Source organism: Brachionichthys hirsutus, unplaced genomic scaffold (genome assembly GCF_040956055.1).
Source record: "Brachionichthys hirsutus isolate HB-005 unplaced genomic scaffold, CSIRO-AGI_Bhir_v1 contig_1145, whole genome shotgun sequence".
Taxonomy (NCBI): domain Eukaryota; kingdom Metazoa; phylum Chordata; class Actinopteri; order Lophiiformes; family Brachionichthyidae; genus Brachionichthys; species Brachionichthys hirsutus.
The window spans coordinates 620,326-643,080 of record NW_027180315.1 but is presented as its reverse complement, the minus strand read 5'-3'; the positions used below and the strand labels follow the sequence as shown (position 1 = coordinate 643,080).

Sequence of the window (22,755 nt, the reverse complement as noted above, 5' to 3'; positions counted from 1 at the left end):
GGAAGGCTGCGGACGCAGCCACAAAGAAGAATCGCCTCTGTGCCCATTCGGACGAAGGAGCTGGACCCACGAAAATAAGGACACAGCAGCGGCGGCCTGGCTCTCCGGGTGAGGCAGGCGGGAAGGAGCACGAGGGCGGGGGATCTCCTCTGGGCACCGGGGCAGGACCCCGACAGACCGGCTGTTTGGAGGAGCAGGATGAGTTCCCCTTGGTAGGGACTCACTGCGCTCCGGCACAAACTGAAAGATCAGCAGAGCCTTTTAAACAATGCACTCCTCTTTTAAAGACTGTTTTAAGGATATTTGACACAGTTTTAACTTGTATAAGATCATCTTTTCACAAACACTTTTATCTGTATAACCTCTTTTAAGGCAGAATTTTAATGTCTTAGATGTGTTTTTACAGAATTGTGTACACATACTATATGAAAAGAATTATATGAATGTATATATGAGTATTAAGTGTCAATAAAACTTTTCGAAAGAAAAAAAAAAAAATCTGTTCTTATCAGTTTAATATCTGATATGTCCTCTATTAGAGGATACCATATTAAGCAGATTTTTAGAACTGGGAGCTGAGAAAGGGGCTTGCCTCACTCGCTCTACGCATTGACCTGGTATTACAGTGCTGCCAGGAACGGTGCACCCTCCTTCTGCTTTATGTAAAACCAATGACTGTTGCATGCTGACTGGAAATCAGTGTGGGTGATATTCTGAGATGAACCAGGACTGAAAGTCTTGTTGTCAGAAATGGGGTCGGTCTAAATCTATCTATACTAAAGATGCACTAAAGATGTACTAAAGATGTACTAAAGATGCACTAAAGATGTACTAAAGATGTACTAAGGATGTACTAAAGATGTACTAAAGATGCACTAAAGATGTACTAAAGATGTACTAAAGATGCACTAAAGATGCACTAAAGATGTACTAAAGATGCACTAAAGATGTACTAAAGATGTACCAAAGATGTACTAAAGATGTTCTGATAAAGTTAACTGGTTGGAACTGCTACTGCCTTCTTATTTCCAACCAACACCACACCATTCCTGATGCAACTCTGCATTTATCCGGGCTTGAGACCGGCACAAGGGAGATACTAGCAATGCTACGTTAGCTCCTGCTAACCGCACTACCAGTACTACCATGAGGCTGCATTGCCCTGTATGGTTTGATCAGTGACATTATATATATAATTGTGCTTCCTTTGATCTTAAGATCTTTTATTTAATCAGGATCTTTGACGTTCATGTTGAGAGCGATGTTTGCCACTATTAATGTGTGCTTAGGTTGGCAACACTTGCCACTGCTGAGTTGGGCGGAAGGTTACGCTGTGTTCTGTGTTGTGTGAATAAAAGGCGGAACCTCCCTGTGCAAGTTGGTGCTGGATGAGCGGAGCACAGGAGAGGCTGTACCGAAAGAAAGTGATTCACGTGTCTCCTGTGTCGTATGTGCTGAGACGACGAAGCGAAGTACTGGAAGCTGTCTTCACCAGAAATGGAAGAAGCAAATAACCGGCGAGCTGCTGCAGAAGAGCCAACAGGTTATGGGCCCAGGCTAGGTACGGCGGTGCACGGACGGGGGCTACCGCCACGCTTCGACGGAGACGAGTCACGCTACCATATATGGGAGGCAAGGTTTTTAGCGTACTTGAAAACCATCCACCTCAAAGACGCTATCCTTGGACGTGGGTTAGCAGCAGGAGCTAACGCACATGAAGCTGCCGAGACGGGTAGGAAAAACGAGCTAGCATACGCAGAATTGTGTGGCTGTTTGGACGACAAGACACTTGTGCTAATCCTCTATGAAGCGCCGGATGATGGCAAGAGAAGCCTAGAAATATTGAGGCGCCATTTTGAGTCAGAAGAAAAGCCACGAATTGTCGGGCTGTAAACGGAGCTAACCAATATGCTAATGGCTGACGGTGAAGAGCTAGCGGACTATCTAGCGCGTGTGGAGAAGATAGTGGCCGCATTAAACAGAGCTAAAGAGACCCTCAGCGATGCACTTTTGGTGGCAATGGTGCTAAAAGGACTCACAGATGACTACAACCCGTTTTCTGTACATGTTACACAAACAAGGGAAGTGCTAACCTTCTCTGAGTTCAAAGCAAGGTTGAGAAGTTTTGAATGCTCACTGCGCTACCGTAGCAGACCCCGGGCTGATGAAGTAATGACGGCTAATTACAAAACGCCCAGATCAAAGTGTAACGAGAAGGAGAAAAAATATGTCTTCAACGGAGAATGCTTTATTTGTGATAAAGTGGGACATAAAGCAAGAGATTGCAGATATAAAGAAAAGAAGACGCAGAGAAGATGGGCGGGTCCACATAACAGCAATAAAGTGGCCACCATTGCAGACACTGGACAAGGTTATCGTCGGGATAAAGATGGCTCCAGACCCGCGAAGGAAGAAAAGGAAACATTCGCGTTCCAGGGGAGCGAATGGAGGCCCCATGCCACGCGACAGCAGGGACTTCTCGTGGACAGCGGCGCCTCTTCCCACATCGTGACCGACGAGCGAGCCTTCATCGGATTCAACGAGACCTTCAGGCCGAGGAACCACATCATGCAGCTGGCGGATGGGACACGGACGACCGGGAGCGTCCAGAAAAAGGGGGATGCGCAGATCAAGCTGATTGACAGCAACGGAAAGGTGGTGAGTGTCAAGCTCACCGACGCCCTCCTGATCCCAGGATATCCACAGAACATCCTCTCTGTGGAAGCTGCAGCTTCTAAAGGAGCGAGATTCATTTTTGAGAAAGATGACAACAAAATGATCTTTCCTGATGGCACAACATGCAAAATGAAGGTAAAAGACAGACTGTACTATCTGGACACAGTAACAGAAAAAGATGAAAGCAGCGAGGACTCCTGCAATGTATCTTTTATCTGAAAACATGGCATGAGATAATGGGTCATTGCAACCATGATGATATTGTAAAACTTGAAACAGTTGTAAGGGGTATGAAGATCCAGGATAAAACATGCAAGCCTAACCAATGTGAAACTTGTTTACAGGGTAAATTTTCCCAAAGCAGGAACAGGCAGAGTGATGCAAGGGCTAAAAAGCCATTAGAGCTGGTACATACAGACCTGAGTGGGCCAACAGACCCAGAGTCATTCGAAGGGTACAAATATGCTATCACATTCACTGACGATTTTTCTGGTACGATGTATGTGTGTTTTCTCAGGAACAAAAACAAGGCAGTGGAGGCAACGAGGCAGTTCCTCGCAGACACGGCGCCTTATGGTAAAGTAAAACGTCTGAGATCAGACAATGGGACGGAGTTTGTTTCAGAGGAGTACCAGTCATTACTCAGGGATAATGCAATAAAACATGAGAGATCGGCTCCTTACTCCCCGCATCAAAATGGGACAGCGGAGAGGAATTGGCGTACATTATTCGAGATGGTAAGATGTATGCTGATAGAATCAGGGTTACCCAAAGAGCTGTGGCCTTATGCAGCTAGGACAGCCGCAATAATAAGGAACAGGTGTTACTGCAAAAGAACGGGAGAGACGCCCTATTTCCTTTTTACAGGAAAAAGACCAGATTTGTCAAAGATGAGAAAGTTTGGTACTGAGTGTGTGGTGTATGAGCAGAACAGGAAAAAGTTAGAACCAAAAGGGAGGAAGGGAATCTTTGTTGGTTTTTACCGCCATTCACCTGCTTATATGATCTATTTTCCAGAGACAAACAAGGTTCAGAAACACCGACTGGTCCAATTCATCACAAAGAGGGTGACTGAGAGCCAGACACAGACTGACACGGACCAATCGGAGGATCACTTTGTAGAGTGGGTAACTATACCAAGTGAAATGCGTCAATCATAGACGGAGAAAGTAGAGCCTAAAGGTTCAGACACGGAGGAAGAGCCAGACTCTGACACACAGACTCCTCGTGCTGCAGGTAGACCCAGAAATAAGCCTAAATACTTAGAGGACTATGAGTGTGCAGTGCAGAGCAGTGAGTTAACAATTGACTACTGTTACAGAGCTACAGCTGGGCTGCCACAGACCTTTAAGGAGGCTATGACATCACCAGGATCAGAAAAGTGGAAGGAGGCAATGAAAGATGAAATGACTTCATTTAAAGAGAATGACACCTTCTCACTTGTACCGTTACCAGAGGGTAGACAGACAGTGGGGGGAAGGTGGGTTTATGCTCTCAAAGAGGATGACAAAGGGAGTGAGACATACAAAGACAGGTATGTAGCAAAGGGGTACAGTCAGGTGGAGGGACTTGACTACTCAGAGACATTCTCACCAACGGCTAACTTAACATCACTACGTGTGCTGATGCAACTCGCTGCACAGCATGACCTGACACTAAACCAGATGGACGTTAAGGCAGCGTACTTGCATGCACCTATTGACTGTGAACTGTACATGGACCAACCAGAAGGCTTTCAGGTTAAGGGAAGGAATGGTGTACAACTTGTTTGTAAGTTGAACAAATCGATCTATGGACTTAAACAGTCTGGCAGGAATTGGAACATGATGCTCCATGAGTTTTTGATTGAGAATGAGTTTGTGCAGAGTCAAGCCGACCACTGTATTTACACTAAACTGTCTGACAAAGAAAAAGTGATTTTGTTAGTATGGGTTGATGATATACTTGTGGCTGCCAGCAGTGAAATGTGTTCAAATGAGGTCAAAGAGAAACTAAAGAGTAAGTTTAAAATGAAAGACCTCGGACATCTCTCTCATTTCATTGGAATTGATTTCACTCAAAAAGGGGGTGCTATTAAAATGAACCAATCCAGGTATATTGGGAAAATACTGGAAAGATTTGGGATGGCTGAGTGTAAAGCCAGAGCCACTCCGAGTGAAACCAAATGTGATCTGACTCCGGAAGGGGACAAAACAGATGAGAGAAAATACAGAGAAATGCTGGGCAGCCTCATCTACATCATGACCTGTACAAGGCCAGATATCTGCTGGATTGTGAGCAGACTGTCACAGTACATGTCAAATCCCAGGGAGAAGCACATGACCGCTTTAAAACATGTGTACAGGTACTTACAAGGGACTGAGGGCCGTGAGTTGTGTTATCACAAGAGTGACACAAAGCCTGAGTTGATGGGGTACTCAGATGCCGACTGGGCCAATGATGCTGAGGACAGAAAGAGCACTACAGGCTATTGTTTCAGCCTAAGTCAGGACGGTGCTATTGTTTCATGGAAAACAAAGAAGCAGCAAACTGTTGCACTGTCAACCTGTGAAGCAGAATATGTAGCATTAGCAGCTACTGTTCAAGAAGCGCTCTATCTGACTCAACTACTGAAGGACATGGATCACAGTTTTGAGCAAACAACAAAAGTGTTTGAGGACAACCAAGGGACTATACGCCTTGCAAAAAATCCTGTGAATCGCCAGAGGAGCAAACATGTGGACATTAAGTATCACTTCATCAGGTCCAATGTGATGCAGGGTAAAATTGTTTTGGTGTATTGTCCAACTGAAAATATGGTCGCAGATGTGTTCACAAAATCTGGCACAAGGGCCAAAATTGAAAAATTCAGTGAATATATGTTTGGTAACTAGTGCATTAGCAAAGTGAGTGGCGCCATCGAGTGGGGGTGTTGAGAGCGATGTTTGCCACTATTAATGTGTGCTTAGGTTGGCACTACTTGCCACTGCTGAGTTGGGCGGAAGGTTACGCTGTGTTCTGTGTTGTGTGAATAAAAGGCGGAACCTCCCTGTGCAAGTTGGTGCTGGATGAGCGGAGCACAGGAGAGGCTGTACCGAAAGAAAGTGATTCACGTGTCTCCTGTGTCGTATGTGCTGAGACGACGAAGCGAAGTACTGGAAGCTGTCTTCACCAGAAATGGAAGAAGCAAATAACCGGCGAGCTGCTGCAGAAGAGCCAACAGTTCACCATCTTTTATTTGATCTGTATCTTTGATGTTCATCATCTTTTATTCAATTTGTATCTTTGATGTTCATCATCTTTTAATTTGATCTTTGATCAGTGATTGAACAGCTGTGATTGGACAGCAGAGATTGGACCTTTTTTGTATCCAGACAGGATCGATTTCAGAATTAAATGTGTTCCAAGATTGATCTAGATCAAGAAGTTTATTGCATGAATAATTCTTTTGGAAAATATTTTCGCCGGATGCCATTTTTTGTGTTTTATGCTTTCACCACAAGACGGCGTAAGTACTCTGATGCTGAGAAATAGGACTGCAGAAGAAGCGAGAGGGGCGAGAGAGAGAATGAGAGAAGAAGAATGCAGAGTTGATGTTCCAGTGCGAGTTGTACTCAAGATGTACTAAAGATGTACTAAAGATGTACTAAAGATGCACTAAAGATGTACTAAAGATGCACTAAAGATGTACTAAAGATGTACTAAAGATGCACTAAAGATGTACTAACGATGTACTAAAGCTGCACTAAAGATGTACTAAAGATGTACTAAAGATGCACTAAAGATGTACTAAAGATGTACTAAAGATGTACTAAAGATGTTCTGATAAAGTTAAGTGGTTGGAACTGCTACTGCCTTCTTATTTCCAACCAACACCACACCATTCCTGATTCAACTCTCTGCATTTATCCGGGCTTGAGACCGGCACAAGGGAGATACTAGCAATGCTATGTTAGCTCCTGCTAACCGCACTACCGGTACTACCATGAGGCTGCATTGCCCTGTATGGTTTGATTTGTATCTTTGATGTTCATCATCTTTTATTTGATCTGTATCTTTGATGTTCATCATCTTTTATTTGATCTGTATCTTTGATGTTCATCATCTTTTATTTGATTTGTATCTTTGATGTTCATCATCTTTTAATTTGATCTTTGATCAGTGATTGAACAGCTGTGATTGGACAGCAAAGAATGAACCTTTTTTGTATCGAGACAGGATGGATCTCAGAATTAAATGTGTTCCAAGATTGATCAAGAAGTTGATTGCATGCTTAATTTATTTGGAAAATATTTACGCCGGATGCCTGGACACAAAGAACACCTCCACGTCGGGGAATCGAACCCCGGTCTTCCGCGTGACAGGCGGAGATACAAGGTGACGCCCGCTAGGAAAGTATTTTGTTTTTTTTAATACACGGCGGTCCGCCGAGTTTGGACAGTCGTGTTTATATACTGTCCTTTTCGCCATGGCTTTCGTCTACGGCCATACCACTCTGAACACGCCCGATCTCGTCCGATCTCGGAAGCTAAGCAGGGTCGGGCCTGGTTAGTACTTGGATGGGAGACCGCCTGGGAATACCAGGTGCCGTAAGCTTTTCCTCATCCCTGAGGCTGCGGGCAAACAAAATGGAATTTTTTCATCCAAAAGTCGGAAATGAAGATGGTTGTCAATTTGAAGACTTGTGATTGATGACTTTCCTTGAGCAGTTGATTGATTTCATAGGTTGATTTTATTTATTTATTTATTTTTAATGACACAAGCATGGATGACGCCAGAGTAAAATGACCATGTGTGATTATATATATAAAATTGTGCTTCCTTTGATTTTTAGATATTTTATTTGATCTGTATATTTGATGTTCATCATCTTTTAATTTGATCTTTGATCAGTGACTGAACAGCTGCGATTGGACAGCAGAGATTGGACCTTTTTTGTATCCAGACAGGATCGATTTCAGAATTAAATGTATTCCAAGATTGATCAAGATCAAGAAGTTGAATGCATGCATAATTCTTTTGGAAAATATTTTCGCCGGATGCCATTTTTTGTGTCCTATGCTTTCGCCACAAGAGGGCGTAAGTACTCTGATGCTGAGAAATAGGGACTGCAGAAGAAGCGAGAGGAGCGAGAGAGAGAATGAGAGAAGAAGAATGCAGAGTTGATGTTCCAGAGCGAGTTGTACTCAAGATGTACTAAAGAGGCACTAAAGATGTACTAAAGATGTACTAAATATGTACTAAAGATGTACTAAAGATGTACTAAAGACGTACTAAATATGTACTAAAGATGCACTAAAGATGTACTAAAGATGTACTAAAGATGTACTAAAGACGCACTAAAGATGTACTAAAGATGTACTAAAGATGTACTAAAGATGTTATGATAAAGTTAAGTGGTTGGAACTGCTACTGCCTTCTTATTTCCAACCAACACCACACCATTCCTGATGCAACTCTCTGCATTTATCCGGGCTTGAGACCGGCACAAGGGAGATACTAGCAATGCTACGTTAGCTCCTGCTAACCGCACTACCGGTACTACCATGAGGCTGCATTGCCCTGTATGGTTTGATTTGTATCTTTGATGTTCATCATCTTTTATTTGATCTGTATCTTTGATGTTCATCATCTTTTATTTGATCTGTATCTTTGATGTTCATCATCTTTTAATTTGATCTTTGATCAGTGATTGAACAGCTGTGATTGGACAGCAAAGAATGAACCTTTTTTGTATCGAGACAGGATGGATCTCAGAATTAAATGTGTTCCAAGATTGATCAAGAAGTTGATTGCATGCTTAATTTCTTTGGAAAATATTTACGCCGGATGCCTGGATACAAAGAACATCTCCCCATCGGGGAACCGAACCCCGGTCTTCCGCGTGACAGGCGGAGATACAAGGTGACGCCCGCTGGGAAAGTTTTTTTTTTTTTGTAATACACGGCGGTCCGCCGAGTTTGGGCAGTCGTGTTTATATACTGTCCTTTTCGCCGCGGCTTTTGTCTACGGCCATACCACTCTGAACACGCCCGATCTCGTCCGATCTCGGAAGCTAAGCAGGGTCGGGCCTGGTTAGTACTTGGATGGGAGACCGCCTGGGAATACCAGGTGCCGTAAGCTTTTCCTCATCCCTGAGGCTGCGGGCAAACAAAATGGAATTTTTTCATTCAAAAGTCGGAAATCAAGATGGTTGTCAATTTGAAGACTTGTGATTGATGACTTTCCTTGAGCAGTTGATTGATTTCATAGGTTGATTTTATTTATTTATTTTTAATGACACAAGCATGGATGACGCCAGAGTAAAATGACCATGTGTGATTATATATATAAAATTGTGCTTCCTTTGATTTTTAGATATTTTATTTGATCTGTATATTTGATGTTCATCATCTTTTAATTTGATCTTTGATCAGTGATTGAACAGCTGCGATTGGACAGCAGAGATTGGACCTTTTTTGTATCCAGACGGGATCGATTTCAGAATTAAATGTATTCCAAGATTGATCAAGATCAAGAAGTTTATTGCATGCATAATTATTTTGGAAAATATTTTCGCCGGATGCCATTTTTTGTGTTCTATGCTTTCGCCACAAGAGGGCGTAAGTACTCTGATGCTGAGAAATAGTGTCTGCAGAAGAAGCGAGAGGAGCGAGAGAGAGAATGAGAGAAGAAGAATGCAGAGTTGATGTTCCAGTGCGAGTTGTACTCAAGATGTACTCAAGATGTACTAAAGGTGCACTAAAGATGTACTAAAGATGCACTAAAGATGCACTAAAGATGTACTAAAGATGTACTAAAGATGTACTAAAGATGTACTAAAGATGTTCTGATAAAGTTAAGTGGTTGGAACTGCTACTGCCTTCTTATTTCCAACCAACACCACACCATTCCTGATGCAACTCTCTGCATTTATCCGGGCTTGAGACCGGCACAAGGGAGATACTAGCAATGCTACGTTAGCTCCTGCTAACCGCACTACCCGTACTACCATGAGGCTGCATTGCCCTGTATGGTTTGATTTGTATCTTTGATGTTCATCATCTTTTATTTGATCTGTATCTTTGAAGTTCATCATCTTTTATTTGATCTGTATCTTTGATGTTCATCATCTTTTATTTGATTTGTATCTTTGATGTTCATCATCTTTTATTTGATTTGTATCTTTGATGTTCATCATCTTTTATTTGATTTGTATCTTTGATGTTCATCATCTTTTAATTTGATCTTTGATCAGTGATTGAACAGCTGTGATTGGACAGCAAAGAATGAACCTTTTTTGTATCGAGACAGGATGGATCTCAGAATTAAATGTGTTCCAAGATTGATCAAGAAGTTGATTGCATGCTTAATTTATTTGGAAAATATTTACGCCGGATGCCTGGACACAAAGAACACCTCCACGTCGGGGAATCGAACCCCGGTCTTCCGCGTGACAGGCGGAGATACAAGGTGACGCCCGCTAGGAAAGTATTTTGTTTTTTTTAATACACGGCGGTCCGCCGAGTTTGGACAGTCGTGTTTATATACTGTCCTTTTCGCCATGGCTTTCGTCTACGGCCATACCACTCTGAACACGCCCGATCTCGTCCGATCTCGGAAGCTAAGCAGGGTCGGGCCTGGTTAGTACTTGGATGGGAGACCGCCTGGGAATACCAGGTGCCGTAAGCTTTTCCTCATCCCTGAGGCTGCGGGCAAACAAAATGGAATTTTTTCATCCAAAAGTCGGAAATGAAGATGGTTGTCAATTTGAAGACTTGTGATTGATGACTTTCCTTGAGCAGTTGATTGATTTCATAGGTTGATTTTATTTATTTATTTATTTTTAATGACACAAGCATGGATGACGCCAGAGTAAAATGACCATGTGTGATTATATATATAAAATTGTGCTTCCTTTGATTTTTAGATATTTTATTTGATCTGTATATTTGATGTTCATCATCTTTTAATTTGATCTTTGATCAGTGACTGAACAGCTGCGATTGGACAGCAGAGATTGGACCTTTTTTGTATCCAGACAGGATCGATTTCAGAATTAAATGTATTCCAAGATTGATCAAGATCAAGAAGTTGAATGCATGCATAATTCTTTTGGAAAATATTTTCGCCGGATGCCATTTTTTGTGTCCTATGCTTTCGCCACAAGAGGGCGTAAGTACTCTGATGCTGAGAAATAGGGACTGCAGAAGAAGCGAGAGGAGCGAGAGAGAGAATGAGAGAAGAAGAATGCAGAGTTGATGTTCCAGAGCGAGTTGTACTCAAGATGTACTAAAGAGGCACTAAAGATGTACTAAAGATGTACTAAATATGTACTAAAGATGTACTAAAGATGTACTAAAGACGTACTAAATATGTACTAAAGATGCACTAAAGATGTACTAAAGATGTACTAAAGATGTACTAAAGACGCACTAAAGATGTACTAAAGATGTACTAAAGATGTACTAAAGATGTTATGATAAAGTTAAGTGGTTGGAACTGCTACTGCCTTCTTATTTCCAACCAACACCACACCATTCCTGATGCAACTCTCTGCATTTATCCGGGCTTGAGACCGGCACAAGGGAGATACTAGCAATGCTACGTTAGCTCCTGCTAACCGCACTACCGGTACTACCATGAGGCTGCATTGCCCTGTATGGTTTGATTTGTATCTTTGATGTTCATCATCTTTTATTTGATCTGTATCTTTGATGTTCATCATCTTTTATTTGATCTGTATCTTTGATGTTCATCATCTTTTAATTTGATCTTTGATCAGTGATTGAACAGCTGTGATTGGACAGCAAAGAATGAACCTTTTTTGTATCGAGACAGGATGGATCTCAGAATTAAATGTGTTCCAAGATTGATCAAGAAGTTGATTGCATGCTTAATTTCTTTGGAAAATATTTACGCCGGATGCCTGGATACAAAGAACATCTCCCCATCGGGGAACCGAACCCCGGTCTTCCGCGTGACAGGCGGAGATACAAGGTGACGCCCGCTGGGAAAGTTTTTTTTTTTTTGTAATACACGGCGGTCCGCCGAGTTTGGGCAGTCGTGTTTATATACTGTCCTTTTCGCCGCGGCTTTTGTCTACGGCCATACCACTCTGAACACGCCCGATCTCGTCCGATCTCGGAAGCTAAGCAGGGTCGGGCCTGGTTAGTACTTGGACGGGAGACCGCCTGGGAATACCAGGTGCCGTAAGCTTTTCCTCATCCCTGAGGCTGCGGGCAAACAAAATGGAATTTTTTCATTCAAAAGTCGGAAATCAAGATGGTTGTCAATTTGAAGACTTGTGATTGATGACTTTCCTTGAGCAGTTGATTGATTTCATAGGTTGATTTTATTTATTTATTTTTAATGACACAAGCATGGATGACGCCAGAGTAAAATGACCATGTGTGATTATATATATAAAATTGTGCTTCCTTTGATTTTTAGATATTTTATTTGATCTGTATATTTGATGTTCATCATCTTTTAATTTGATCTTTGATCAGTGATTGAACAGCTGCGATTGGACAGCAGAGATTGGACCTTTTTTGTATCCAGACGGGATCGATTTCAGAATTAAATGTATTCCAAGATTGATCAAGATCAAGAAGTTTATTGCATGCATAATTATTTTGGAAAATATTTTCGCAGGATGCCATTTTTTGTGTTCTATGCTTTCGCCACAAGAGGGCGTAAGTACTCTGATGCTGAGAAATAGTGTCTGCAGAAGAAGCGAGAGGAGCGAGAGAGAGAATGAGAGAAGAAGAATGCAGAGTTGATGTTCCAGTGCGAGTTGTACTCAAGATGTACTCAAGATGTACTAAAGGTGCACTAAAGATGTACTAAAGATGCACTAAAGATGCACTAAAGATGTACTAAAGATGTACTAAAGATGTACTAAAGATGTACTAAAGATGTTCTGATAAAGTTAAGTGGTTGGAACTGCTACTGCCTTCTTATTTCCAACCAACACCACACCATTCCTGATGCAACTCTCTGCATTTATCCGGGCTTGAGACCGGCACAAGGGAGATACTAGCAATGCTACGTTAGCTCCTGCTAACCGCACTACCCGTACTACCATGAGGCTGCATTGCCCTGTATGGTTTGATTTGTATCTTTGATGTTCATCATCTTTTATTTGATCTGTATCTTTGAAGTTCATCATCTTTTATTTGATCTGTATCTTTGATGTTCATCATCTTTTATTTGATTTGTATCTTTGATGTTCATCATCTTTTATTTGATTTGTATCTTTGATGTTCATCATCTTTTATTTGATTTGTATCTTTGATGTTCATCATCTTTTAATTTGATCTTTGATCAGTGATTGAACAGCTGTGATTGGACAGCAAAGAATGAACCTTTTTTGTATCGAGACAGGATGGATCTCAGAATTAAATGTGTTCCAAGATTGATCAAGAAGTTGATTGCATGCTTAATTTCTTTGGAAAATATTTACGCCGGATGCCTGGATACAAAGAACATCTCCCCGTCGGGGAACCGAACCCCGGTCTTCCGCGTGACAGGCGGAGATACAAGGTGACGCCCGCTGGGAAAGTTTTTTTTTTTTTTTAATACACGGCGGTCCGCCGAGTTTGGACAGTCGTGTTTATATACTGTCCTTTTCGCCGCAGCTTTCGTCAACGGCCATACCACTCTGAACACGCCCGATCTCGTCCGATCTCGGAAGCTAAGCAGGGTCGGGCCTGGTTAGTACTTGGATGGGAGACCGCCTGGGAATACCAGGTGCCGTAAGCTTTTCCTCATCCCTGAGGCTGCGGGCAAACAAAATGGAATTTTTTCATCCAAAAGTCGGAAATGAAGATGGTTGTCAATTTGAAGACTTGTGATTGATGACTTTCCTTGAGCAGTTGATTGATTTCATAGGTTGATTTTATTTATTTATTTATTTTTAATGACACAAGCATGGATGACGCCAGAGTAAAATGACCATGTGTGATTATATATATAAAATTGTGCTTCCTTTGATTTTTAGATATTTTATTTGATCTGTATATTTGATGTTCATCATCTTTTAATTTGATCTTTGATCAGTGACTGAACAGCTGCGATTGGACAGCAGAGATTGGACCTTTTTTGTATCCAGACAGGATCGATTTCAGAATTAAATGTATTCCAAGATTGATCAAGATCAAGAAGTTTATTGCATGCATAATTCTTTTGGAAAATATTTTCGCCGGATGCCATTTTTTGTGTCCTATGCTTTCGCCACAAGAGGGCGTAAGTACTCTGATGCTGAGAAATAGGGACTGCAGAAGAAGCGAGAGGAGCGAGAGAGAGAATGAGAGAAGAAGAATGCAGAGTTGATGTTCCAGAGCGAGTTGTACTCAAGATGTACTAAAGAGGCACTAAAGATGTACTAAAGATGTACTAAATATGTACTAAAGATGTACTAAAGATGTACTAAAGACGTACTAAATATGTACTAAAGATGCACTAAAGATGTACTAAAGATGTACTAAAGATGTACTAAAGACGCACTAAAGATGTACTAAAGATGTACTAAAGATGTACTAAAGATGTTATGATAAAGTTAAGTGGTTGGAACTGCTACTGCCTTCTTATTTCCAACCAACACCACACCATTCCTGATGCAACTCTCTGCATTTATCCGGGCTTGAGACCGGCACAAGGGAGATACTAGCAATGCTACGTTAGCTCCTGCTAACCGCACTACCGGTACTACCATGAGGCTGCATTGCCCTGTATGGTTTGATTTGTATCTTTGATGTTCATCATCTTTTATTTGATCTGTATCTTTGATGTTCATCATCTTTTATTTGATCTGTATCTTTGATGTTCATCATCTTTTAATTTGATCTTTGATCAGTGATTGAACAGCTGTGATTGGACAGCAAAGAATGAACCTTTTTTGTATCGAGACAGGATGGATCTCAGAATTAAATGTGTTCCAAGATTGATCAAGAAGTTGATTGCATGCTTAATTTCTTTGGAAAATATTTACGCCGGATGCCTGGATACAAAGAACATCTCCCCGTCGGGGAACCGAACCCCGGTCTTCCGCGTGACAGGCGGAGATACAAGGTGACGCCCGCTGGGAAAGTTTTTTTTTTTTTGTAATACACGGCGGTCCGCCGAGTTTGGGCAGTCGTGTTTATATACTGTCCTTTTCGCCGCGGCTTTCGTCTACGGCCATACCACTCTGAACACGCCCGATCTCGTCCGATCTCGGAAGCTAAGCAGGGTCGGGCCTGGTTAGTACTTGGACGGGAGACCGCCTGGGAATGCCAGGTGCCGTAAGCTTTTCCTCATCCCTGAGGCTGCGGGCAAACAAAATGGAATTTTTTCATCCAAAAGTCGGAAATCAAGATGGTTGTCAATTTGAAGACTTGTGATTGATGACTTTCCTTGAGCAGTTGATTGATTTCATAGGTTGATTTTATTTATTTATTTTTAATGACACAAGCATGGATGACGCCAGAGTAAAATGACCATGTGTGATTATATATATAAAATTGTGCTTCCTTTGATTTTTAGATATTTTATTTGATCTGTATATTTGATGTTCATCATCTTTTAATTTGATCTTTGATCAGTGATTGAACAGCTGCGATTGGACAGCAGAGATTGGACCTTTTTTGTATCCAGACGGGATCGATTTCAGAATTAAATGTATTCCAAGATTGATCAAGATCAAGAAGTTTATTGCATGCATAATTATTTTGGAAAATATTTTCGCCGGATGCCATTTTTTGTGTTCTATGCTTTCGCCACAAGAGGGCGTAAGTACTCTGATGCTGAGAAATAGTGTCTGCAGAAGAAGCGAGAGGAGCGAGAGAGAGAATGAGAGAAGAAGAATGCAGAGTTGATGTTCCAGTGCGAGTTGTACTCAAGATGTACTCAAGATGTACTAAAGGTGCACTAAAGATGTACTAAAGATGCACTAAAGATGCACTAAAGATGTACTAAAGATGTTCTGATAAAGTTAAGTGGTTGGAACTGCTACTGCCTTCTTATTTCCAACCAACACCACACCATTCCTGATGCAACTCTCTGCATTTATCCGGGCTTGAGACCGGCACAAGGGAGATACTAGCAATGCTACGTTAGCTCCTGCTAACCGCACTACCCGTACTACCATGAGGCTGCATTGCCCTGTATGGTTTGATTTGTATCTTTGATGTTCATCATCTTTTATTTGATCTGTATCTTTGAAGTTCATCATCTTTTATTTGATCTGTATCTTTGATGTTCATCATCTTTTATTTGATTTGTATCTTTGATGTTCATCATCTTTTATTTGATTTGTATCTTTGATGTTCATCATCTTTTATTTGATTTGTATCTTTGATGTTCATCATCTTTTAATTTGATCTTTGATCAGTGATTGAACAGCTGTGATTGGACAGCAAAGAATGAACCTTTTTTGTATCGAGACAGGATGGATCTCAGAATTAAATGTGTTCCAAGATTGATCAAGAAGTTGATTGCATGCTTAATTTCTTTGGAAAATATTTACGCCGGATGCCTGGATACAAATAACATCTCCCCGTCGGGGAACCGAACCCCGGTCTTCCGCGTGACAGGCGGAGATACAAGGTGACGCCCGCTGGGAAAGTTTTTTTTTTTTTTAAATACACGGCGGTCCGCCGAGTTTGGACAGTCGTGTTTATATACTGTCCTTTTCGCCACAGCTTTCGTCAGCGGCCATACCACTCTGAACACGCCCGATCTCGTCCGATCTCGGAAGCTAAGCAGGGTCGGGCCTGGTTAGTACTTGGATGGGAGACCGCCTGGGAATACCAGGTGCCGTGAGCTTTTCCTCATCCCTGAGGCTGCGGGCAAACAAAATGGAATTTTTTCATCCAAAAGTCGGAAATCAAGATGGTTGTCAATTTGAAGACTTGTGATTGATGACTTTCCTTGAGCAGTTGATTGATTTCATAGGTTGATTTTATTTATTTATTTATTTTTAATGACACAAGCATGGATGACGCCAGAGTAAAATGACCATGTGTGATTATATATATAAAATTGTGCTTCCTTTGATTTTTAGATATTTTATTTGATCTGTATATTTGATGTTCATCATCTTTTAATTTGATCTTTGATCAGTGATTGAACAGCTGCGATTGGACAGCAGAGATTGGACCTTTTTTGTATCCAGACAGGATCGATTTCAGAATTAAATGTATTCCAAGATTGATCAAGATCAAGAAGTTTATTGCATGCATAATTCTTTTGGAAAATATTTTTGCCGGATGCCATTTTTTGTGTTCTATGCTTTCGCCACAAGAGGGCGTAAGTACTCTGATGCTGAGAAATAGGGACTGCAGAAGAAGCAAGAGGAGCGAGAGAGAGAATGAGAGAAGAATGCAGAGTTGATGTTCCAGAGCGAGTTGTACTCAAGATGTACTAAAGGTGCACTAAAGATGTACTAAAGATGCACTAAAGATGTACTAAAGATGCACTAAAGATGTACTAAAGATGTACTAAAGATGTACTAAAGATGTTCTGATAAAGTTAAGTGGTTGGAACTGCTACTGCCTTCTTATTTCCAACCAACACCACACCATTCCTGATGCAACTCTCTGCATTTATCCGGGCTTGAGACCGGCACAAGGGAGATACTAGCAATGCTACGTTAGCTCCTGCTAACCGCACTACCGGTACTACCATGAGGCTGCATTGCCCGGTATGGTTTGATTTGTATCTTTGATGTTCATCATCTTTTATTTGATCTATATCTCTGATGTTCATCATCTTTTATTTGATCTGTATCTTTGATGTTCATCATCTTTTATTTGATCTGTATCTTTGATGTTCATCATCTTTTATTTGATTTGTATCTTTGATGTTCATCATCTTTTAATTTGATCTTTGATCAGTGATTGAACAGCTGTGATTGGACAGCAAAGAATGAATCTTTTTTGTATCGAGACAGGATGGATCTCAGAATTAAATGTGTTCCAAGATTGATCAAGAAGTTGATTGCATGCTTAATTTCTTTGGAAAATATTTACGCCGGATGCCTGGATACAAAGAACACCTCCCCGTCGGGGAATCGAACCCCGGTCTTCCACGTGACAGGCGGAGATACTGTCCACTATACTAACGAGGAAGACACAGACGTGCAAGGTGACGCCCGCTTGGAAAGTATTATTTTTTTTGTTATACACGGCGGTCCGCCGAGTTTGGACAGTCGTGTTTATATACTGTCCTTTTCGCCGCAGCTTTCGTCTACGGCCATACCACTCTGAACACGACCGATCTCGTCCGATCTCGGAAGCTAAGCAGGGTTGGGCCTGGTTAGTACTTGGATGGGAGACCGCCTGGGAATACCAGGTGCCGTGAGCTTTTCCTCATCCCTGAGGCTGCGGGCAAACAAAATGGAATTTTTTCATCCAAAAGTCGGAAATCAAGATGGTTGTCAATTTGAAGACTTGTGATTGATGACTTTCCTTGAGCAGTTGATTGATTTCATAGGTTGATTTTATTTATTTATTTATTTTTAATGACACAAGCATGGATGACGCCAGAGTAAAATGACCACGTGTGGTTATATATATAAAATTGTGCTTCCTTTGATTTTTAGATATTTTATTTGATCTGTATATTTGATGTTCATCATCTTTTAATTTGATCTTTGATCAGTGATTGAACAGCTGCGATTGGACAGCAGAGATTGGACCTTTTTTGTATCCAGACAGGATCGATTTCAGAATTAAATGTATTCCAAGATTGATCAAGATCAAGAAGTTTATTGCATGCATAATTCTTTTGGAAAATATTTTCGCCGGATGCCATTTTTTGTGTTCTATGCTTTCGCCACAAGAGGGCGTAAGTACTCTGATGCTGAGAAATAGGGACTGCAGAAGAAGCGAGAGGAGCGAGAGAGAGAATGAGAGAAGAAGAATGCAGAGTTGATGTTCCAGAGCGAGTTGTACTCAAGATGTACTAAAGGTGCACTAAAGATGTACTAAAGATGCACTAAAGATGCACTAAAGATGTACTAAAGATGTACTAAAGATGTACTAAAGATGTACTAAAGATGTTCTGATAAAGTTAAGTGGTTGGAACTGCTACTGCCTTCTTATTTCCAACCAACACCACACCATTCCTGATGCAACTCTCTGCATTTATCCGGGCTTGAGACCGGCACAAGGGAGATACTAGCAATGCTACGTTAGCTCCTGCTAACCGCACTACCGGTACTACCATGAGGCTGCATTGCCCGGTATGGTTTGATTTGTATCTTTGATGTTTATCATCTTTTATTTGATCTATATCTCTGATGTTCATCATCTTTTATTTGATCTGTATCTTTGATGTTCATCATCTTTTATTTGATCTGTATCTTTGATGTTCATCATCTTTTATTTGATTTGTATCTTTGATGTTCATCATCTTTTAATTTGATCTTTGATCAGTGATTGAACAGCTGTGATTGGACAGCAAAGAATGAACCTTTTTGTATCGAGACAGGATGGATCTCAGAATTAAATGTGTTCCAATATTGATCAAGAAGTTGATTGCATGCTTAATTTCTTTGGAAAATATTTACGCCGGATGCCTGGATACAAAGAACATCTCCCCGTCGGGGAACCGAACCCCGGTCTTCCGCGTGACAGGCGGAGATACAAGGTGACGCCCGCTGGGAAAGTATTTGTTTTTTTTAATACACGGCGGTCCGCTGAGTTTGGACAGTCGTGTTTATATACTGTCCTTTTCGCCGCAGCTTTAGTCTACGGCCATACCACTCTGAACACGCCCGATCTCGTCCGATCTCGGAAGCCAAGCAGGGTCGGGCCTGGTTAGTACTTGGATGGGAGACCGCCTGGGAATACCAGGTGCCGTAAGCTTTTCCTCATCCCTGAGGCTGCGGGCAAACAAAATGGAATTTTTTCTTCCAAAAGTCGGAAATCAAGATGGTTGTCAATTTGAAGACTTGTGATTGATGACTTTCCTTGAGCAGTTGATTGATTTCATAGGTTGATTTTATTTATTTATTTTTAATGACACAAGCATGGATGACGCCAGAGTAAAATGACCATGTGTGATTATATATATAAAATTGTGCTTCCTTTGATTTTTAGATATTTTATTTGATTTGTATATTTGATGTTCATCATCTTTTAATTTGATCTTTGATCAGTGATTGAACAGCTGCGATTGGACAGCAGAGATTGGACCTTTTTTGTATCCAGACAGGATCGATTTCAGAATTAAATGTATTCCAAGATTGATCAAGATCAAGAAGTTTATTGCATGCATAATTCTTTTGGAAAATATTTTCGCCGGATGCCATTTTTTGTGTTCTATGCTTTCGCCACAAGAGGGCGTAAGTACTCTGATGCTGAGAAATAGGGACTGCAGAAGAAGCGAGAGGAGCGAGAGAGAGAATGAGAGAAGAAGAATGCAGAGTTGATGTTCCAGTGCGAGTTGTACTCAAGATGTACTAAAGGTGCACTAAAGATGTACTAAAGATGCACTAAAGATGTACTAAAGATGTACTAAAGATGTACTAAAGATGTTCTGATAAAGTTAAGTGGTTGGAACTGCTACTGCCTTCTTATTTCCAACCAACACCACACCATTCCTGATGCAACTCTCTGCATTTATCCGGGCTTGAGACCGGCACAAGGGAGATACTAGCAATGCTACGTTAGCTCCTGCTAACCGCACTACCGGTACTACCATGAGGCTGCATTGCCCGGTATGGTTTGATTTGTATCTTTGATGTTCATCATCTTTTATTTGATCTATATCTCTGATGCTCATCATCTTTTATTTGATCTGTATCTTTTTCTGTTCATCATCTTTTATTTGATCTGTATCTTTGATGTTCATCATCTTTTATTTGATTTGTATCTTTGATGTTCATCATCTTTTAATTTGATCTTTGATCAGTGATTGAACAGCTGTGATTGGACAGCAAAGAATGAACCTTTTTGTATCGAGACAGGATGGATCTCAGAATTAAATGTGTTCCAATATTGATCAAGAAGTTGATTGCATGCTTAATTTCTTTGGAAAATATTTACGCCGGATGCCTGGATACAAAGAACATCTCCCCGTCGGGGAACCGAACCCCGGTCTTCCGCGTGACAGGCGGAGATACAAGGTGACGCCCGCTGGGAAAGTATTTGTTTTTTTTAATACACGGCGGTCCGCTGAGTTTGGACAGTCGTGTTTATATACTGTCCTTTTCGCCGCAGCTTTAGTCTACGGCCATACCACTCTGAACACGCCCGATCTCGTCCGATCTCGGAAGCCAAGCAGGGTCGGGCCTGGTTAGTACTTGGATGGGAGACCGCCTGGGAATACCAGGTGCCGTAAGCTTTTCCTCATCCCTGAGGCTGCGGGCAAACAAAATGGAATTTTTTCTTCCAAAAGTCGGAAATCAAGATGGTTGTCAATTTGAAGACTTGTGATTGATGACTTTCCTTGAGCAGTTGATTGATTTCATAGGTTGATTTTATTTATTTATTTTTAATGACACAAGCATGGATGACGCCAGAGTAAAATGACCATGTGTGATTATATATATAAAATTGTGCTTCCTTTGATTTTTAGATATTTTATTTGATTTGTATATTTGATGTTCATCATCTTTTAATTTGATCTTTGATCAGTGATTGAACAGCTGCGATTGGACAGCAGAGATTGGACCTTTTTTGTATCCAGACAGGATCGATTTCAGAATTAAATGTATTCCAAGATTGATCAAGATCAAGAAGTTTATTGCATGCATAATTCTTTTGGAAAATATTTTCGCCGGATGCCATTTTTTGTGTTCTATGCTTTCGCCACAAGAGGGCGTAAGTACTCTGATGCTGAGAAATAGGGACTGCAGAAGAAGCGAGAGGAGCGAGAGAGAGAATGAGAGAAGAAGAATGCAGAGTTGATGTTCCAGTGCGAGTTGTACTCAAGATGTACTAAAGGTGCACTAAAGATGTACTAAAGATGCACTAAAGATGTACTAAAGATGTACTAAAGATGTACTAAAGATGTTCTGATAAAGTTAAGTGGTTGGAACTGCTACTGCCTTCTTATTTCCAACCAACACCACACCATTCCTGATGCAACTCTCTGCATTTATCCGGGCTTGAGACCGGCACAAGGGAGATACTAGCAATGCTACGTTAGCTCCTGCTAACCGCACTACCGGTACTACCATGAGGCTGCATTGCCCGGTATGGTTTGATTTGTATCTTTGATGTTCATCATCTTTTATTTGATCTATATCTCTGATGCTCATCATCTTTTATTTGATCTGTATCTTTGATGTTCATCATCTTTTATTTGATCTGTATCTTTGATGTTCATCATCTTTTATTTGATTTGTATCTTTGATGTTCATCATCTTTTAATTTGATCTTTGATCAGTGATTGAACAGCTGTGATTGGACAGCAAAGAATGAACCTTTTTGTATCGAGACAGGATGGATCTCAGAATTAAATGTGTTCCAATATTGATCAAGAAGTTGATTGCATGCTTAATTTCTTTGGAAAATATTTACGCCGGATGCCTGGATACAAAGAACATCTCCCCGTCGGGGAACCGAACCCCGGTCTTCCGCGTGACAGACGGAGATACAAGGTGACGCCCGCTGGGAAAGTATTTGTTTTTTTTAATACACGGCGGTCCGCTGAGTTTGGACAGTCGTGTTTATATACTGTCCTTTTCGCCGCAGCTTTCGTCTACGGCCATACCACTCTGAACACGCCCGATCTCGTCCGATCTCGGAAGCTAAGCAGGGTCGGGCCTGGTTAGTACTTGGATGGGAGACCGCCTGGGAATACCAGGTGCCGTAAGCTTTTCCTCATCCCTGAGGCTGCGGGCAAACAAAATGGAATTTTTTTTTCCAAAAGTCGGAAATCAAGATGGTTGTCAATTTGAAGACTTGTGATTGATGACTTTCCTTGAGCAGTTGATTGATTTCATAGGTTGATTTTATTTATTTATTTTTAATGACACAAGCATGGATGACGCCAGAGTAAAATGACCATGTGTGATTATATATATAAAATTGTGCTTCCTTTGATTTTTAGATATTTTATTTGATCTGTATATTTGATGTTCATCATCTTTTAATTTGATCTTTGATCAGTGATTGAACAGCTGCG

The 22,755-nt window shown here is 41.1% G+C and overlaps 11 non-coding genes and 1 pseudogene across 11 annotated transcripts; all 12 read left to right on the top strand.

Annotated features, from left to right (window-relative positions):
* Nucleotides 1-470: 470 nt before the first annotated feature.
* LOC137912397 (U2 spliceosomal RNA) lies at nucleotides 471-651 on the top strand (annotated as a pseudogene).
* A 6,481-nt stretch (nucleotides 652-7,132) lies between these two features.
* On the top strand, nucleotides 7,133-7,251 carry LOC137912314 (5S ribosomal RNA). The gene has a single exon (XR_011106193.1). It is a non-coding gene; the product is annotated as a 5S ribosomal RNA (ribosomal RNA).
* Nucleotides 7,252-8,659: 1,408 nt separating this feature from the next.
* Nucleotides 8,660-8,778, top strand: LOC137912497 (5S ribosomal RNA). Its single transcript, XR_011106354.1, has one exon. It is a non-coding gene; the product is annotated as a 5S ribosomal RNA (ribosomal RNA).
* Nucleotides 8,779-10,207: 1,429 nt separating this feature from the next.
* LOC137912486 (5S ribosomal RNA) lies at nucleotides 10,208-10,326 on the top strand. The gene has a single exon (XR_011106343.1). It is a non-coding gene; the product is annotated as a 5S ribosomal RNA (ribosomal RNA).
* Nucleotides 10,327-11,734: 1,408 nt separating this feature from the next.
* LOC137912485 (5S ribosomal RNA) lies at nucleotides 11,735-11,853 on the top strand. The gene has a single exon (XR_011106342.1). It is a non-coding gene; the product is annotated as a 5S ribosomal RNA (ribosomal RNA).
* A 1,429-nt stretch (nucleotides 11,854-13,282) lies between these two features.
* On the top strand, nucleotides 13,283-13,401 carry LOC137912480 (5S ribosomal RNA). The gene has a single exon (XR_011106337.1). It is a non-coding gene; the product is annotated as a 5S ribosomal RNA (ribosomal RNA).
* Nucleotides 13,402-14,809: 1,408 nt separating this feature from the next.
* Nucleotides 14,810-14,928, top strand: LOC137912494 (5S ribosomal RNA). Its single transcript, XR_011106351.1, has one exon. It is a non-coding gene; the product is annotated as a 5S ribosomal RNA (ribosomal RNA).
* Nucleotides 14,929-16,324: 1,396 nt separating this feature from the next.
* Nucleotides 16,325-16,443, top strand: LOC137912503 (5S ribosomal RNA). Its single transcript, XR_011106359.1, has one exon. It is a non-coding gene; the product is annotated as a 5S ribosomal RNA (ribosomal RNA).
* A 1,420-nt stretch (nucleotides 16,444-17,863) lies between these two features.
* On the top strand, nucleotides 17,864-17,982 carry LOC137912500 (5S ribosomal RNA). The gene has a single exon (XR_011106356.1). It is a non-coding gene; the product is annotated as a 5S ribosomal RNA (ribosomal RNA).
* Nucleotides 17,983-19,368: 1,386 nt separating this feature from the next.
* On the top strand, nucleotides 19,369-19,487 carry LOC137912479 (5S ribosomal RNA). Its single transcript, XR_011106336.1, has one exon. It is a non-coding gene; the product is annotated as a 5S ribosomal RNA (ribosomal RNA).
* Nucleotides 19,488-20,848: 1,361 nt separating this feature from the next.
* LOC137912478 (5S ribosomal RNA) lies at nucleotides 20,849-20,967 on the top strand. Its single transcript, XR_011106335.1, has one exon. It is a non-coding gene; the product is annotated as a 5S ribosomal RNA (ribosomal RNA).
* A 1,360-nt stretch (nucleotides 20,968-22,327) lies between these two features.
* LOC137912475 (5S ribosomal RNA) lies at nucleotides 22,328-22,446 on the top strand. Its single transcript, XR_011106332.1, has one exon. It is a non-coding gene; the product is annotated as a 5S ribosomal RNA (ribosomal RNA).
* The last annotated feature ends 309 nt before the right edge of the window (nucleotides 22,447-22,755 follow it).